Source organism: Lates calcarifer, linkage group LG1 (genome assembly GCF_001640805.2).
Source record: "Lates calcarifer isolate ASB-BC8 linkage group LG1, TLL_Latcal_v3, whole genome shotgun sequence".
NCBI lineage: Eukaryota > Metazoa > Chordata > Actinopteri > Centropomidae > Lates > Lates calcarifer.
This window is the reverse complement of record NC_066833.1, coordinates 14765782-14781026: the sequence shown is the minus strand read 5'-3', so window position 1 is coordinate 14781026 and position 15245 is coordinate 14765782.

Sequence of the window (15245 nt, the reverse complement as noted above, 5' to 3'; positions counted from 1 at the left end):
CTATATCCTTAGCCCTTAAGGCTAAGACCAGTCACTTGGCTAATTTAGCACTCCTCCACAGTCCACCAGCAGGCCCAGGGCTAATTTTTATTATCTTATTGTTCATGACACAAAGTTATTAAATTGTGGTTAGTTTTGGCCTAAAATCAGGTCTAGTGATAGTTGGAAAGGGTTAGTGTACAGATAAAAAGCCCCAAAAGTGTTTAGAAATGATCTGTGATCAAACTGTTTAGTCCAAATAAACATAGTCAGTCTAAAACTGTTGGTGTCATTAGTCAAACTGAGAGTTGTTGCATTTCTTTGTTAAAAAAACAAACAATTAAATCATTGAAGAGCTGAAGGTTATTGTGAAGTTGTTAAGATTAAAAAAAATTGTGCTTATTAAAATCATTGCCGTGCACCACCCAGCAATTTGGGCAGTTTGGATTGAATATCCAGAGGGAAATACAGTGCAGTGGAGCAACATTAGAATTCTGCTATTGTGCTATTGATGTTGTTTTCTGTGAGAGATTTTCATGTTTTGAATTATCTGCTTTATAGTGTTGGAGTATTTCCATCCATTATGGGACACAGATTTTATGGTTCCATGTTTGGGATCCCCTTCAGCAAATAAATGATTGCTAATCCTTCTTTTTAGTGTTATTGCAAACTTACAAGCATATAACTAACTAATAAAGAACGCCACAAAGGCATTTTATTTTGCATCTATTTCACTTTCGCTTAGATCTTTGAAAATGTTGCTGTCTCAATTGGACTCACTGCAAATATCATAAAAAGCCTTTATATCATATTGACTATGCATAACCTCCCACAGCCACAAGCATAACATCAACATTACTAAAACTGTCTGCACACATTCCTCATACAAATCTGATAAAGTAAATCAACTCAGTCACATTTGATGATCACATGTCATCAAAGCTTTTCATTTACACTAATGAATCACAAGCCAGCAAGAGTGCATCAATCTTCTAAATGTCAGTATTAATAATAATGCCATCATTATGATACACTGGAACATTGGAAAAGCAAAATAATACATGAAGTACTCCAGCCACATGCTTCAGAGACCTTATAAATAAGTCACTCTGACTCTACCTGGAAACTCAGAAGAACACAGAACTCTTTGTAATACAAAACACACATCTGCTCATATTTTGCATATTCACATCAATGGTGTCATCACAGTTTAGTCATGCCAACTAAATCTGGCATGTCAACAAGACACATGTCACGGTCCACCCAGCTTTCATGTTTGTATCACAGTGAAAAGACAGACACCAGAAAGTCATCTGTTTCTGTGTGCTCTGATTTTTCTCTGTGTGTGTTTAAATGGAAAACAGGCAGCGCAACTTCTTTCATTTTACTGAGTAAAGCCTTTTCTAGCCAGTAAAGAAACTTAATTATACTTTGCAGTGAAACCACATGCACTCAGGTAGAAGATTTATTTCAGAATGTATTCTGCTACTGATTATCTCCAAAAATTGTAATCAGTAACGTAATCACTGCATTACTCAAGTTCATTTCATGTAATTTACACTGTGAGAGTATTGTCTGCTGCCCGCTGAGAGGCCTCAGACGGCTTCATTTCTTTAATGTCGCTGTTTTTCACTCCAGTCTGGAGTGAAAAAGGGACATTTTGTCTTGACACCTCATTAGGTTCACCCATCATGAATGTATTTTTCCAATGTAATTTTGTTGCTCTAAAGAAAATATTAATGATATGAAAATATGAAAAGGGTCTGAAGTCTTTCATTTCACAATAATAATGATTATATAACTGGAAATAATTGGAAAATTATTCCTGCATGGAAGAGCGCTTGGGAAAAGCATGGCTCTGCACATGACATCTTCACTCTATGGGTTTCAACAAATGGATGGTTTATTTTTTCAACTCTAGTACATCAACTCTAAGTAATGTAATGTTAAAAGGGTGGATATCCCAATCATATTTCACTCTATCTACACCTATTATCTATTATTTTTCTTGTAAATTAGTATCTGTCTACCTATGATCTCACATTCAACCATAGGTTCAGCCTTATAGCTTATATGTAGGCCTTATATATAACCCTCTCCATCTTATGAAGACAGCTGGATGATTGTTTTCCTTAGATTCATATTGCTAAAGATGGATCTGTAATTAGCTGGTAGAAAAAGAGAAATTAAGTTGGAGTGTGTTGGAGGAGACATACTGTCACAATTATTTGGATCTCAACTTCGATGTTGTAACAGAGACTTAAGTCAGCTGTTGTCATATAGATTGACTTAATGGGAGCACAGATGGTGACTTAGGATATGAGGTTTAAGACAAGATGAAGTACACAGACTAATAAACATGTGCACCTACCCAAGTCAAGTGATATACAAACACACAGACGTCATTGTTTCTGTAATGCTGTATTGATCTTACAATAATACCATCTCACCAGCTGTTCAAGAATGTTCTTAAAGAAGAAATAATAAGAAAAAAACCCATTATAAAGCATCTCTGTCAGCAGCATACACTCAAAACACATCTCACTGCACATACCTCACGCAGTGATATCACCTCTCACAACAGGCTGTGTTTACTCTGGCAGTTAAACCCATTAGCAGCTCATGATTGCTTTGCAAAATACTTCATTCAAGTCCACAGTTTCAGTAGGGTTGTGTGTTTTTGTTGAGTTAAAATAAAATTATGAGGTAGACCTGCCCGAAAGCTGAGAAAAATTCTGGGCTGTGTCTTCATTGCATTTGACCTATTTTAACTGATTTGCTATGATTTCAGCATTGGGGTGAGGAAATGCTTTGTAATAGAGCAGAAAATTATGACTGAGAATTTTCCGTGATATTACCGAATTTCTTGACTGGCTGACATTATTTACATTACAAAAATCTACAGTTTCTCAATAGCACTGGCTTGTGTTATTGTTTAAAAAATGGGAATTGTGGTTCTATCTGGATCCAACTGAGGAATAATTCAGCCTCCTCAGCCTATAAGCCGTCTACAACAACAGCTTAGCGAGAACTGAGGCCACTTATTCTCAGTGTTTCTCAACTCAGTCCCATTTAACGCACACAAAGGCAAAACAGTGTAAACACACACTGAAGAATATTAAATGTTTAATGATCTTTCCTCTGCTTCTTATGTGTGCTATCTTGATTCTGCTATTATGAAACTAGGACATTGCATCTGTATTGATTCAGTGTCCCAGTTTTTTTTTTTTTTTTGCTTAAAACTCATCTTACCTTCAAGAATAATGTAATATTTTGCTCAGTCAGGTCCAACAGATATAAGGAGAAAACAAGCCAAAAAAAGAGAAATAATCCAGTCAAAACCGGAGCTAAGATCAGTTCAGTATCGCTGGGTTCAACACAGTTCATGTCAGCAGTAATTTGAATTCAGCTGAGAGTCAGTGACCTCAGCATCAAATTTTTACACCAGGGGAGACAAACGGTTACAGTATCCATCACGAAATACTGCTGAGGCTGGACTTTGGGTGTGTTACAGCACATGCAGCAGGTCAGCTGCATGTGTGTTTGTATGGTTTTACACAGTATGTCTTTGTGTGTCGATCGACTCTGTGTGTGATAGTATTTGCATGTGTAAATTAATCCAAAAATGTGTGTGTGTGTGTGTGTCCGCCTGGTAGGGTGTGTTGGTCAGCTGTTAATGATGCTGTCATGTCAGGGAGTCTCCTTTCTCAGGAGAAAAGGCTGACTCATGGGCTCACTGGCTGGCCTACTTTTACTGGGACTGGAAAGTGGATCACTGCAGGACACACACTCAAAAACACGCACACAAGCTCATATGCAGGGGCCCAGTTACTTTGCAATACTTTGCACCAACACATGCAAACATGGGTCAGGTGCAGAGAACAAAAGTCACAGTTGAACCAAGGATGACAGATGAATATTTTCTGTGGAGAGTTAGACAGTTGGTTTGAACAAAGCCTGTGCTGTGTGTTGTGAGAAGCCCAAATGAGAGGACACACTGTGTTTGACTTTACTGAAATACAAAGCTACAAAAGGGCCTTTTCAGCTCAGGCTATATTTTTGACTAAGACATCCCAAGGTAGCTAGAGTTTAGGTTCACTCAATCACCAAACTGGAAATTGTTTTACTTTATTTATTCTTTTAATTAATTATTGCTTTATTGCTTTGTTTATGCATCGCGGCTCCCATTAGGCCAGTGGATAAATATAAACCTGACAAAGAGAGAGTGAAGAGAGCTAACAGATAATGCATCTGCTCAACAGAGGGCTACAGACTGATCTCAATCCTCAAAACTAATTCTGTAATTTGAGCATCAGTGTTGTGTTTTGGCTCCAAAGAGGAAATCAGACTTACCTACATTATTTAATTGTCTCCAAACTTGAAAGTCTACTTTTAATCCAAAAATTCAACACCGTAGCAAAGCTAAAAAGGAAATAAACATTCCAACAATGGAACTTTTACATTTTTTCATTACACTGTGCACATCACACCCTTTCTCTTGTTTTTTGATGCATAATTGTGCAATACATGTAGTGGCTCATAGGAAAAATTGTGATTTGTATTGAAAATGTTTCATGCTTGATTGTATCTATAGCATGTTTGCTGAATTTTAAACAATATTTGATGTGGCATGCTATATTGTATTGTTACTGATAAAATTACTATAATAGGCAACATTCAGTTATAGAGGCATATTAAATAGAGAGACATTGGGAAATATTAGGTCAATGCAATGTGCAAAAACATTTGCACAGTTTATAGGAAGTTTGACTTAAGAGGCTTTTTTATCCATTTATCACGTTTCTTGTACTGACGGCCTGTTTTCCTGTGAAATAATGATGAAGACAATCTGGCAACCAGGTGCAAATAAATGAGGGTAGTTAGTGTTGATGCTTTGCTCACTGAGTTATGTCAAGGTGGATTTGGGAAATCCCAGCCCCATGAAAGACCTCAACAAAGTTCCTCTGCAATAAACTTAACAGAACAAGACAGATAGGAAGTCTTAGATTTATAGAGGGAAGGGTGCCTGGGAATATTGCAGAGGGGAGTGTTTCTATTGTCGTTATAACCCAGTGATTTAGAAGAAAAACCCTTAAACTTTCACTAGATTGAATAAATTCAGTGTCACACTGGGACATGCTCCCATTAAAACAAACAAATGTTCTTGTGTTGTGGGAGAGCTCTGAGAAATGAATGTACAACACACTTTTGGGTTGATTCATGGCTGAGGAACTGCTGATTTATGATAGAAAGTGTCATATTTTGAAAATGTGTTAAACACCTTGGGATGCAAAAACATTCATGAGCACACACACAAACACTGACATGGATAACACTTTGGGGTATAGTGCAACATTTTCCTCTACATGTACCCTGTAATTATAGACATAAATTGCAGAGCAGCTGTGAGATGACCGCTCTTTTTTGAGATGACAAGCGGAACACACACACGCACACACACAAATTCGCACGGTATGCATTTTCCCACCCAAAAATTCAACAGTGCAGCAACAAATGGAGATACACAACAGTCCACATGCACACACACACTAACACACACTCATCAGGTGGCGGGGATAATGAGACTCTTTCCATTTTGTAGCAGGTGAGCTTGCCTTAGGTGATCTGGGATGGAAAAAATTAGCAGAGGATAACAGGATCGAAAAAGAGGGAATAAAGGAATGCACGAATAAACAGAGAAGTATGAGGAGGATTAACAAAGCAATAAATACACAGATGTAAATTCACTATACGTGAAACAAAAACAGCTGATTTATGAGAGGATGGTCAGATGGCCAGAGCATGCTTCAGAGCACAACACAATAATGTTAGAACAATGTAAATGAATGGAGGGATGATGGATATGGAGGTGGTTGTATGGACATAAGAGAAATGGATTGATGGTGTAATGAAGTGGTGTATGTGCTCATCTCTCTTGAGCAAAGGAAAAGAAAGGGAAGGTAAATTATTCTATAACGTTAGTGGATCTCTGATTAACTCAGTCAGTGTTTGAATAACACAAACTCAGGGAGAGAAAAAGGAAATGGAGAGGGCTCAAGATGAATGAGGACTGAAGAACCACAATTACAACAGTGACTTTAAATGGCAAATTAAAGGCATCGATTTATGAAAGTGTTTGCTTGTTAATGAATGATGTTGCTGACAAAGTGAGACAAACAGTACTTGTCTGAGTGCCTGGTCTTCAGGAAATAACACCACCACACATGCTATCCCTTCAAACAAAGGCAGAGAAAGGAGTGAAGGTGTAGACTGTGAAACATGACAAAGACAGAATCACACTTGAAGCCAGAAAAGGAGCACAGGAGGAAAAGGGCAGAAACAGAAAATACAGAGCTGAGGATTGAAGGTGGGTGAAGACGAAGTCAAAGGATAGAGAGGCGGAGGAGCAGGAAGAGATAGAGGGAGGAAGGAGGGGATGGAGAGACATCTGTTTTGTGTCAGAGACAGGTTACAGGCTGATAGTGGGGCTTAGAGAGAGGGAATGAACGAGACCAAATAGAGAGAGGCAATCGCAGAAGGGGAAAAAGGGACAGACTTAAGAGGAAAAAGAGTGCGAGGAGTGTGGAAAACATTACAGAGAGAGAAGTGTCTAATTTGAAGAGACAGACATTATCATAAGCTGCAGTACACTAAGGGCATGTTTCATACTGTGTGTGAGTGTGTGCGTGTGTGCATGGGTGTGTCTATCCTGTAAGTGTAGGTGTTTGTGGATGTGTGTGTTGTTATGCGTGAGAACTGGTTCTGGATATTGTTGTATCTCATTAGTGAGGATATTTCTGCATGTTATGTTTTGTGTGTGTGTGTGTGTGTGTGTATGTGTGCGTGTGTGTGTGTGTGTGTGTGTGTGTGTGTGTGTAACAGACAAAAAGATAGAAAGAAAGTAAGATAAAAACAGACAGATAAGAGAAAGACTAAGAAAAGAATATCTGTGAGGAGAAGGAGCCATAATAAAAGATGAAAGAGAAAGCTCAGTGTGGGAGCAATAAAAGATACCATGACACACAGAGAGCTGGTTAGTATCAGGAAGCCATAATAATACACTGTCTCAGGCAGGCAGGAGGCTTGTATCAGAGACTGTGTTTGCGGTTTTACTGTCCCATTTCCCTGCTGCCTTGCAGAAACCTCCTGTCTCCAATCCTGTCTTTTGCACTTTCCCAACATAAAGACAAACGCCAAACACCAAAGACAAAATCAGGGGATAAAAAGACATTCAGTTGCCATGCAATCAAAGAAAACTTTTTTAAAAGGGTTTTAAAGTTTCTGGGGACACAGGTGACAATTTTTTTTCATGTCACAGTGTACCTCTGGACATTTCTGTGCCTCTCATAAAGACGGTCAGGTATCTTTATATAGCCCTACAGTTAAAAGATGACAAACTCTTGTTCTAAAGCCTTCCATAGATTAGCTTTAGAAGATTTTGTGAAAATGCAACCATACCATTTTCATTATTTAACTAAAGCGTAATGGTGCAGCTGTGAAAATTAGGTTTCTTAAAACACAATAAGTGCTGCAGGACTTTAGCAAAGGCCCAGACAGTAATTATGCTCTTCTCCTCTGAGAGACAAGGAAGGAGGTCTTGCTAATGTAATCTCAATTTTTGGGGGGTGAGAGGCACAGTGGGAGACTGAATAAAAGAGAGCGAAACATTAGAGAGGAATAAGAAAAAGAGAAAAAAGTACTGACAAGAGGAAATGGAACGATGGGGACATTTCAGACTCACAATAAAGGCAGGATAACATTAATCCCCAGTTACGGTGATGTCTTCTTTTTCCCCAGTCTCCGTCACTGCCTACATTTATATTAAAGTCATTGAAGCGATTCTCTTCTCTGCACAATGACTTATAGAGAGAGCATCAGCTATACTAAATATACCTTCATCCCCTTGTGTCTGCTCTAGCTTAAATGTTACAATACTTTTACATCATTGGCACTGAGCTGACAATCTCTTCTGCAATGACTTGCAGAACAGCAGAGACTTATGTATCTTATGGCACATAGAATATGCTTAAGGCAGCTGAAGCCAAAGTATGATTTGCAGTGTACCATCTATTTGCACAGTATGTAGGCTACTGTACATTGCTGAATAAGCTGGAATACAACTAAGATGATCTTTGCCAAGAAATATAATTACTGCTAGACTGCGAGGTGAAGGGTGAATTCAAAAATACTGAAAGTGGCCTCTTGTGAGTAACACTTACTGGACTTGATTAAAAATGCAGATTGTGTTTGTGTATGAGTATGCCTGCATGACATTCTGTGTATGAGCGCAATATAACATGAAGAGACAGTCAAGATCCTCACATATCTATGTCCCATCTTCACATACTTGAATCTCTGATCTTTGTTTTGATTATCTTTGATTCTGTAGTGTATATTTTAAGTGTGTTATGTGTATATTATTCTATGATATAAAAGCAAACCAAAACAACCAGTTCTTTGCTGTACATATGGTCCCGGTTGTATGCAAAGGAATTTAATCTTTCACACAAAAACAACACTGCCATCAATACAAAACTAATCCAAGTTCAGTTCGCAGACTGAAAACACTTTTAGTATGCCAGGCCCCATGGCCTTCACTTCACAAAGTCACACAGAACAGCTCCTGAAGCGTGACCCGACCCGAATGACTTAGCTGCTCGAAGCCTCCCCACCAGTTTCCAGTTAAGTTTGATAACCAGTTAACAGTTGCTGCTGATTTTGCCACTGAGAAGTGGCGGAAACATTAAAGTGGAAATGACACAGACAAGAAGCAATGAAACTGAATTGTGCAGCTCAAACTAAATGCAAGCAATAAAAGTACACAGTAGCACTGACCAAGTCAAGATAGCTGAAAGGCTTGGATAGATCAAGATGCATCGTTGAAGTTGCTACTGTGCTGCTAACATGCTGCTCTCACTGCACAGGCTGTTTAGACATTGTGTTGGGTACAGCTGTGATTTGAGATAAATGTTAGCATCAGCATGCTAACATGCTCACAATGACAAAGCTAACATGGTGATGTTGCATGTGGCACTCGGCCAAAGTGCTGGACCAACAAGCTACTTTAGTGCTAATCTTGCCCACTGTGCTGCGGCAGTCAAAGACATAGTTCCATAGTTTTGTGTGTGTGTGTGTGTGTGTGTGTGTGTGTGTGTGTGTATTTTTGTTCATGATTTTTTTGTGCAAGTTTGTGTGTGAGTGCTTAACACATTTGAGTGAGGATGTATTCAAGCATACTTTATTATGTGTGTGCATGTCACCCTGTGATTGTATGCATAGAGAGATTAACCTGGGCACATCAACATATGCCATAGATTGTGTGTGTGTGTGTGTGTGTGTGTGTGTGTGTGTGTGTGTGTATGAATGCGTGTCCATGGCAGGCCACAAGGACTGCATCTGCTTCCATCTGAGATTTAGCATAAGAGGTTTTTGAATCAGCAGAATCACCTCAGGGGCTATGACTCAACTCACACGACTGGTGGGTGGTGTCTACATTAGTGTGTATGTGTTGTTTATGCATGTGTGTACAATCAGGATGATGTAATATGTGAAGGAGCCACATGTTTGTGTCCAATGTGTGAATACGTGAAAGGGCGAAAGATGGTGCTGGTGGTGTGCAAGTGGATGTGTTAAATGACCAACAGAATTTCTCACTTTTCTCACAAACCATTTACTGTGAGTCCTAGCCTAATCTGAGATACACAAATAAAACTTAGATTAAGATGATTTTATACAGATCTGATATGGACCATATGTACTCAGAAATGTTCAGCTCATGATTATGATTTGCTGCCAAACTGTAATCATGAGCTAAATCTTTCCGTATATTCAAACTAAAAAAATGTCCCTAATCCAATCTACAGGAAATTTGTGTTATGTTACAAATAAGATTGTGGTATCACGTCAAAGTGCTTTTGCAGGTCATCATATAAAAAGTTGCTTTTTGTAGAACAGAATAGCCTCTGTTAGAACATCACACAAACATCACAAGAACAACACAGACAAGAGAGGTTAAGGACAGATGAGATGAGAAACGGTTGAAGACAGAGAGAGCTATGGACCTAAAGGAAGAAATTAAGAACCACTGAACAAACTAACGAATGAACAGAAGAAACAAAGCAGGAGAGTTAAAGAGAGGGAGTGAGATGAGAGAGGGGATATAGACAGTGGGACCCAAAAAGACAAAGGAAGTGGAGGAGAGAGGAGATGAAATATCCCCTGAAGGGCTCGGCTCATATTTAGACAGACAGTCAGGCAGAGGAGTCCGCCTGCCAACTCTACTTACCAAACTGATTCAGATTCACTGGCTGCTGCCGACTTCAATATGCTCCGCAGATCAAGCATTCCTAAACATTTCAAGTTGGGAAAATTCAAATTGTGTACTTTTGCCTCAGGATGTACTGTGACACAGTAGTCTTATCATCTGAATGATGACCAGAATCCACCCTTTAACCTTTGACTGTTGCTCCCAATGTTAACATATCTGTTTTATAGTCCTAAAAGTAGAATTCTTGGTCTTGAAGTAAACCTTTACTGTGAGGACAGTTTGAATTTTTGTGGGACCGGCTGTTGTGATGCATATTTCTTGCAGCTGTTGTAATAATAAGTTATTATTACGCCTACAGTGAGAAACAGAAAGAGTATTCTGACTTTTTTCTGAGTTATGCTAAGCTGTATTCTTGGTTGCAACACAACTGAAAAGAGCTCTATTGTTCACGATATTCCCAGGGCTGTTTCCACAGTCTGTTGTTTCTACAACTCAACAATGGCAAAAAAAAAAAAAAAAAAAGCCTTCTGTCTTCTCCTGTTTTATGGCCTATTACATAGACCGTCAATTCTTTTTAGCGGAAAAATGAACGTAAAATAAAGACAATTCATGCATTTTCCTTTTGCTCACTCATTTGTGACAATCACACCAGTGGGACTGTGTGCTCAGATGATATGAATAAATTTCAAACTTAAGACCACTGTGTAACTGCTTGGGTGACCTCTTACAAGATGGAAAACAAAAATAAAGGAGGTGGACACCATCATTGTTTGCCGTAGCTGCTGAAAACTTGTCACATAAGGGCGCTTGGTCAGGACCCCTTGGTGTCAGTTTTTTAATTGCACTGAGTACCCCAAGCATCATTTTTCAATGCTTGGGATACTCTGAGCACTGTGAGAACCCAAACAGGAAAAAAGTGGTCCAAAAACAAACACACTTAATGCTAATATACCCAGTTTCTGGTTACGGTACACCTATAGCTAAAGCTAATGCAGTCTACTACAATAGAGCAATAAACTCTATCTTCATTATACTTACTGCACAATATGTTGACTAGAGAGACAAAAGTAATTTGTAGGTTTCTCCCTTTCAACCATAACCAAAGAGGTATTTGGGCAACATTTTTTTACCTCCAGTTTTAAGAGATACCATGTGACACCATATCAGTAAGACCTCATCCACTGTAAACCACCCCAGGGCACAGGTTTTATATATTATCATACTCTTCAGATTAAATATCAGTAATTTAGTATTATGGTACTTTGAAGGACAGTCTGAAATTAATTACAGACTTTTCTGACCACGTCCTAATGAGGCAGCTGATTTTAATCAGGTGTCAACAGCCTGAACACCTGTGTTGATGTCAGTGACTGTAGTGTGGTCAGAAGTCTGCTTTGAACCTGTGGAGAGCAGCACAGGAACAGTTTCCTGCCTAATGTGAGTCACTGATTAATTAATACATGCAATATATTTAGATGTTCTTACAGCTGATATGAAAATATAGTTGACAGAGCATTAGCAGTTGCAGAGGGAGATGTTTTTTATTTATTTAATTTTTTTTTTTTATACTCACAGTGGTACCCATGTCTCTTCCTCAGATCACTGGAAAACACAGAGATGGAGGTCTTTTATTGCCAGAGGGTGAATGTGTCCTAAACTGTGTGTAAGTGACAGATTTCTGAACATCCAATAACTCTACATGTACCCATGAAACCATGTTTTATGGTATGTTAAGGATTAGATGTTATTTTCTGACTTTTTTTTCCTTTTCTTTTTTCTTTTTTTTCTAGTGCACTGCAGCCTCAAGTTTCACTAATAGCTAAATGAGTGAGCACCACTGCCACATTCCACCCTTGTTTGAACGATGATGACAGATCACAGCAACACCACCCTTCATGCTGCCGTCATTTTCACAGAGGTATAGCCAGATGAAGGGTATCTTCAACTCTGCTGTAATTTCACATGAATGAGGTCAGTTAAGCCTATTGCTCAGATAAGACTATGCAGTTGTTTAGCCAAGAGCCAACTTGAATTATCGTGGACAGAAGTCTGTTGTACATATTGGCAAGCAAAGGCTGTGCAGGTCCAAGAGGGTGACACACTAAAGCAAAGCTAATGCATGAATAACACCTAGAACACAAGCCCAAGGAAACTCATGGGTATTGATAAATTGTTTCTGTTTCTGTTTCTGTTTAACAGAATGGTGACCCTAGATGTCCCTCCATGAAAGTCATTCTGTGCAGCTCACTGCTGCTAAAATTGTTTGGACTTTGCCCATTGCATCTGCTGCTTATATCTACACAGGCAGCCTTTTCTCTTTCTGTCGCTTGTATTGTGTTTTGAAAATGAAACCAGATTTTTACCCAATTAAAAGGAACTGTTACTCCAGATAGAAACTACGATCATAATTGATGTGGAGAGGCAGAGGGGTGTGAGCTCAGGGGAAAATGTACAATAAGATATGGTGGGTATGCAGAACCTTTAGCATAGAAACCTGTCCTCACCAGAAAAACAGCTGCATCTGTTGTTTGTTGAAATGCCTAAAAAGGATTTATGTTTAAGTCTGGTGAACAATGGCTTCTTGTCGCACAAATTATGATTCTCGTCTCTCAGTCAAGTAGTGTGATGTTTAACCACCACAACATCTTGATGTAACTTTAAATAGGGGAGACTGTTGTCTTTTGCCAACAGTCAAGGTTGTTGTCATTAAACCCTAATGACAATCTGTCCTTAAAGGATGAGGCTGGTGATGTTCTATTTTCTTATGGTCAACAAATCCCATGAAAAGACCCACTTTGAAAGATTTACATCCTCAGTAGAAACCAATGGGCTTTAGGCAGAGTGATGCAGTCAGGATAGAGAAGCCAGAGAGAACTGAGGGATGCATTGTTGGTTTGGTCTTTTTGTGGGATTCACTGACATTGATAAATATATAGCATCACACCAGCTTTGTTCTTTTGACCTTAACCAAGTAGTCTCAGTGCCTAAATGTAACCAAAAGTCAGTAGGGGAACCAGATCAGAAAATAGTCATATAGGTAATTTTGGAAGGAACTGACAACCGACTAAACAGCAAACCATTTTGTTGACTTGTTGAACCATCACAACACATACACCCACACAGACACATAGACACTTGCACACACACACATACACACACAAACACACACACAATCACGCACACTGGAGGCACATTCCAATGTGTTGTCATTATCAGTAAGAAACAGGTGTACTTGAAGCCTAAATCATCCTGAGGAGAGAAAAATGAGCAATGACCTATATATGTAATGATAGCAAAAGCATGACCTCACTCCCGCCACTCCCTTCATCCCTCTATTCTCCCTCTCTCTTTCCCTCATTTCTCTCTCCTTGCATCTCTCCATTCCCCCCTTTTCTCTCTAGATCTGTCATTTCACCCGTTCCGCTCTTTGTCCCCTTTATCCCCTCTCACCCACTCCTGGCTTCCTCACCCTTTGCTCATTACCACCATTTTCCTCCCAATGGAGTGACTCAGCATTTTCTCCACCATTGTCTCCCCCGCTCATCTGTTTCTCACTCAGGCCATCACTCTCTCTCTGCAGAGAAGAAGTCACCTCTCTGACACATTGTCTCCAGCTCTAATTTATTTTTTTGCTCCTCAAAATCACATCTGCTTTATCGGCATGAGCAGAATTAAGTACACTATTACCAAAGTATGTTGCACTAGGTTTACAATACAGTATACACTATGCAACACTATTTAAACAAGACAACAGAAACAACTACATGCTACACACAGCATACTGTGATGAAAATAATCAATGTAATGGTGAGAACCATAGAGTGAAAGAGATAACATTATGATAAAATTTTGTTTTGGTCTCAGATGTTGAATTCTTGGTATTTGAGTTTTATTTTTGTAAAGAACTTGGTGCTTGTGTCTCCATATGTGCTGCAGTGTAGCAAGAAATGTCTCTTCTCTTGCTTTTGGCAGAACTGACAGAGTAACCACATTCTCTGGGTTGCCAGATTTGTCTGTGTCCAGACTGTAATGTCAACCAGACAGTGATGTCTCTCTCAGTTTATGTCCACTAGATTCTCCCAGATAACCTGCCGCTTTGGTACTGTCTGCCCAGTGCTACATAACGTTGAAGTTTACTTTGAGTTTTTGTAGTGGTTTGATGTTCTTTTCATTTGACTATAATATGGTCCATCCTGATTGTGTGAGTGCTGTGCTGAGCCTCATGACCAGCTCTTTTCCTCTTGGCAGCACACACCTGATAAAAGCTGGGCTTACTGGCCTTAAGCTGTTCATATAATTTTATTGCTCTTTCTGGATCATAATTAATGATGGACATTGGCCCAAATCAGCTTGGCCGCTATTGTTTGTTGTGTTTTAGACTCAAAACATGTTCTTATAAATTTCAGTGCGTAGGCTTTCAGTTGGGTTTTCTCATGATTTTGGTTTGCCATGGGGCCGCACACTTCACTACCACATAATAAAATCAGTTCAGCTATGGATATGAATATTTTTGTCCAAGTTTGGATTTGGTATACCCAGTCTGTAGATTTTTAAAAGGCATGGGAAGTCTTCAATCCCTTTTTATTTCCAACCAAGTTGAAAATGTCTGTAGATATAATTGTTATTCCTAAATATATCAAATTATTATTCAAATATCTTTGTATATATATATGATATATGTTATTATCTCATCCAAAATGGAGCTTTGTCTGGACTTGATGATCCGATCTCTTCATCTCTCTTCTCAACTCAGTGCAGAGCCTTTATTCTCTAACTTTTCAACCATCTCCCTCCTGTTTTCACTACTCCCTTCTAACACACTGATAAATCATTTGTGCCTCTCAGTCTCCTCTTTCACTCCCTGTAGACTTCCTCATCTGAATAAAAAAATGGCATGTTTGCCACAGACTGAATCCTTCATGTTTCCTGTATCTTTTCAAGACATCAAAGAGCTGCCTTTGCACAGTGGACAAAATATTCTCACAGGATTTCAGCCTCT